General features: G+C 39.4%; 1 protein-coding gene and 1 long non-coding RNA gene across 9 annotated transcripts in view; one reads left to right on the top strand and one right to left on the bottom strand.

The window, feature by feature from the left end:
- LOC147834604 (uncharacterized) overlaps positions 1-5,000 on the bottom strand; it is a 70,096-nt gene that overhangs the window by 64,308 nt on the left and 788 nt on the right. For all 5 annotated transcript variants that reach the window (XR_015504799.2, XR_015504801.2, XR_015504800.2 and 2 more), the window contains exon 2: positions 238-307. This is a non-coding gene — a long non-coding RNA (uncharacterized LOC147834604). The remainder of the gene's footprint in view (positions 1-237; positions 308-5,000) is intronic.
- The window catches only part of comtd1b (catechol-O-methyltransferase domain containing 1b), a 10,032-nt gene continuing 7,608 nt past the window's right edge, over positions 2,577-5,000 (top strand). For 2 of the 4 annotated variants that reach the window (XM_087277193.1, XM_087277188.1), the window contains exon 1: positions 2,577-2,618. The gene's annotated coding sequence lies outside the window, so the exon portion shown is untranslated. Of the gene's footprint in view, positions 3,106-5,000 lie in introns of all 4 variants that reach the window. The other 2 variants (XM_087277190.1, XM_087277191.1) reach the window with 2 other exon arrangements.

The raw sequence follows: 5,000 nt of genomic DNA on the forward strand, positions 1-5,000 counted from the left end.
GGGAACTCGTGATGTCTTCCAGAGCACTGTTGTCTTGATGAAACACTAGCTAACATAATTACATCATTACCTTCATGAGGCCACAAGAAAATCAGGTCAAGTCAATGCAAGTAAATAATCTTCAACATGTGTTTACATCAGGACGTCTGTGTAGTCACTGCTGCAGCCCTCTTTTGAAGATTAGTGGGTCAGAACAACCCTCTGTTGAGATGGTAAAGATGAGCGGATCAGTCTTACTGTTCTGAGGCTGAAGATCCTCCATCTCCTGACAACACCAGCAGCCTGCATCAGTCATGTTCACTCACATCTGAAGATTACAACAAGACATAGTCAACACACACTCACAGCTTAGCATCTACAGTGTGTGTGTGTGTGTGTGTGTGTGCGTGTTTTACACCTCTGACACTCTGAGCAGAAGATTAATGACAGACCACTCTCTCGGTCTGCAGAGAATGACAATTACACACACACACACACACACACACACACACACACACACACACACACACACACACACACACACAGCTCAGATTGATGTGCCATCATGTTGAAACACTTGCATTTGTGTTTAAGCAGAACAACACACACATTTCTCACGCATACATTCTCATACTCACACACAAACACACGCTTTCACACACATTAATTACCTAAATACTAATACTAACTGAATACTCCTGAAGGAAAGTGTCCTGATAGTGTGTGTGTGTGTGTGTGTGTGTGTGTGTGTGTAGTGTCCTCTTTTACTCTACTAGAGGATTTTGCTTTCATATGTCGGGAACTTCAACAGTTTCTCTTGATGATTTGCTTTATTTAACATGTTCATGTGTTTATTATTGATGATTCTCTATATTCATGCTGTCACTATGTGGACACAGAGACTGTGGAGGTGAACTGATGATCATCTCGGTGCTCTTAGTTCTTTTTTAAAGTGACTTAAAGCACTGACAATGAAAACAAGAGTGTGTTGAGCTGCTGCGCCACCTGCTGGACAACATCAGCCCTGCAGTCTCTGATCTCACACACACACACACACACACACACACACACACACACACACACATCTTTATATTTATAATAATCTGATTCAAAAAATGGGCGTCACGGTGGCTCAGTGGGCAGCACAATTGCCTCACAGTAAGAAGGTCTCTGGTTTGAGTCTCGGCTGGGTCAGTTGGTGTTTCTGTGTGGAGTTTGCATTTTCTCCTCGTGTTGGTGTGGGTTTCCTCCGGGTGCTCCGGTTACAGTCCAAACACATGCGCTATAGGGGAACTGATCAACTACACTGACCGTAGTGTGTGTGCGTGTGTGTGTGTGTGTGTGTGTGTGTGTGTGTGTGTGTGTGTGTGTGTGTGAATGAATGTGTATGGGTGTTTCCCAGAACTGGGTTGCAGCTAAAAGGGCATCTGCTGGGTAAAACTTGTCTGGAATAGTTGTCGGTTCATTCCACTGTGGCAAGCCCTGATGAATAAAAGCACTAAGCTGAAGGAGAATGAGTGAATGTAAATGTGCTCTCTTTAGCTCAAAAACACTTCAGTAAATGATTGTCCTGCTCTATAAACTGAACTCTGCACACACACTGATCAGCATACATTATAATTATATATATATATAATGGTGTATAGTTGTATATTAATTATATTTTATTAATTATATTTATATTTTAAATTATATTAATAATATAATAAATACATATAAGATATTATATATAATGTTAAAATAATACTATAATTAGAATATAAAAAATTTACTATATATTTTTTATTTTAATTATATTTTATCATTTATATTAAATTATTAATTATTATTAAATTTTATTAATTTTATTATATATAATTATTATAGATATTAATTATTATAATATTATATATATTATATTTTAGCGCAAATATGATTATTAGCCAAAATCAACATCAGTGTGGCTGAGTGTAATACATTAAAGCTTTATGAAGAAGATAAACACCATTAGTTACTACATTAAGTGTGCTTTTAGCCTTTAATACATATCTTACTGCCCCCACAAACACAAAAAAAGTCCATTAAATAATAAACTTCACTGATTTACTCTTTAGGGACTATTAAGAGGTGCTGATTTGATATTGCATTAATGTCTGCTATTATATTTTCTGCTTCTGCAGTGTTTTTATCATTGTTTTAATCCAGTTATACTTTAATTTAAGTTATCTCACATAGTCATTTAGGCTTTTCAGTCATTTAATTTACCCTCAATTATTATAAGCAACAAAAGCTGTTTTAATTTAATCCGAAATAATTTTTTTTAATCAGAAATACTCCATATAGTGAAGGATTTCCCCTGTATTCTTGTCCTGTTCAACTATTAAAATATTATTAAATCAACATTCATTTACTTGAGGGTTGTAGTTTTTATAGGGGTTATAGTTAATTCAATAATCAGACAGAAAAGTGCCTTGTTTGATGGTTTAAGTGATCCAAATAGGTGATGATAATGCACTATATTGTGTTTTACTGTGCTGAGCATGATGATGAAGAGTGCTGGCTGATGTTTAATATTCATGCTCATTATGTAAATCAGTGATCTCCTCCCCCTGAACTGAAGCCATTTTCCAGCAGAACAGAAGAGGAGAGCAGCAGAATCCGTGAGTTTACAGCTTCATCTCTCTCTTTATTCTTTATCTGTTGAATAAGCAGCGCTCGCTCATTATTACCGCTGACCGACTGCGCGCCGCCGCTTCATGACGTCACGCGAGCGTTGAATGATGCTTTATATTAGCTTTATGACATCATCATCATGTTTAGTCCAGTAATCAGCATGTTCGGGGAGAGTTATTCACTGTGAACATCATCATCATCATCATCATCATCAGTGTTGCGTTACTGCCGTTTCCACGGTGAGCGTCAACACACACGCGCGCAGATACACACCACAGAGAGAAAGATACATTTAAATAAAAAAACATTATTACGACAATATCATTCGCGCACATTACTGCAGAAAATCCGTTAAAGATATGAGGAATATTAAATCTACAGTAGATGTCCATGTGTAGAGGGGCCGTCAGGTGACCGGAGTGACGTCATGCCGTAAAGCGAAGAGATCACGCGCATCGACAAAAGCGGGATTTTGTGAGTGTGTGTGTGTGTTGGGGGGGGGCACGTGATGTTTTTCATGTTTTGTCATGCACAAATAATGACTTTTATCTTATAACACTAACTCCTTTTATGTTCCGTTTTGTTGCTTATTAAATAAATTATTAACTACTGTGTATGTCTACCGAGAATTATGTACAATCACCGGCCAGTTTATTAGGTACACCTGTCCAACTACTCGTTAATGCATATTTGTAATCAGCCAATCACATGGCAGCAGCTCACTGCATTTAGGCATGTAGACATGGTGAAGAGGATCTGCTGCAGTTCAGAGCGAGCATCAGAATGGGGAAGGGGATTTAAGAGACTTTGAATGAAAATATGGAATAGAATAGCTTATAATAAATTCAAAATATTAAGAATAGTCAAAACTGTGAAAATAAAATTAAAATTTAAGAAAAAAAAGTCCAGATATTATGAATAAGTTTGAGTAAAGTTGAAATATTATGAATTGTCAGCTTGTTTTGATGTGCTGTGGGGTTGCTAGGCAGTAACTAAGGTGGCAGCAGTAAACAGAAACAGAAGCTGATGCTCATGGAGGTTTCCTCACGGGTTTGTTCCACTGGCACAGTTCCTCTCGGACATCCCTGCATTGTTCATGTGGCTTGGAGAAATTACAGAGAAGTTTACAGAGACAAGCGGAGGAGACACAGATTACTGGCAGCCCATAGAGACGAGGTCAGTGAACTCCCCGAATGCTGCGACACAGAGGAAATATCCAGTGAGCGGCAGTTCTGTGGGCGCAAATGCCTTGATGATGAGGCCAGAGGAGAATGGCCAGACTGGTTCCAGCTAATAGAAAGGCGGCAGTAACTCAAATAAGCACTCGTTACAACCGAGCTCTGCAGAAGAGCATCTCTGAACACACAACACGGCCAACCTTGAGGCGGATGGGCTACAGCAGCAGAAGAGCACACCGGGTGCCGCTCCTGTCAGCTAAGAACAGGAAACTGAGGCTACAATTCACACAGACTCACCAAAACTGGACAATAGAAGATTGGAGAAACGTTGCTGCTCTGATGAGTCTCCATTTCTGCTGACACATTCGGATGCTCGGCTCACAATTTGGCCTCAACAACATGAAAGCATGGATCATCCTGCCTTGTATCAGCGGTTCAGGCTGGTGGTGGTGGTGTAATGGTGTGGGGGAGATTTTCTTTGGCTCCATTAGTACCAATTGAGCATCAACGCCACAGCCTACCTGAGTATTGCTGCTGACCATGTCCATCCCTTTATGAGCACAGTGTCTCCATCTTCTGATGGCTACTTCCAGCAGGATAACGCAGCATGTCATAAAGCTCAATCATCTCAGACTGGTGTCTTGAACATGATGATGAGTTCACTGTACTCAAATGTCCTCCACAGTCACCAGAGCTCAATCCAATAGAGCAGCTTTGGGATGTGGTGGAACGGGAGATTGGCATCATGGATGTGCAGCCGACAAATCTGCAGCAACTGTGTGATGCTATCATGACAATATGGAGCAAAATCTCTGAGGAATATTTCCAGTAGCTTGTTGAATCTACAACACCAGGGGTTAAGGCAGATCTGAAGGCTAAAGTGATCCAACCCGGTACTAGAGAGGTGTACCTAATAAAGTGGCCAGTGAGTGTATATAGGCCCAGCCCAGACCTTTTTCAAGATCTTTTATACTTTTCAAATGTCCAAAATAAACTATATATATATTGTTATTTTAGACATTTTAAAAGTATAAAAGATCTTGGATCAACCAATAAAAGATCAACCTAAAAGTTGATAAAGTGTGACAAAAAGTCAAGAGTATTTTGGAAAGAAACACACACACACACACACGCATGCATGCATGCATACCTGTGTGTGTGTTTCTATCCAAAATACTCTTGACTTTTTGT

Source organism: Danio rerio, chromosome 12, assembly GCF_052040795.2.
Source record: "Danio rerio strain M-AB ecotype USA chromosome 12, GRCz13ab, whole genome shotgun sequence".
Lineage (NCBI taxonomy): Eukaryota > Metazoa > Chordata > Actinopteri > Cypriniformes > Danionidae > Danio > Danio rerio.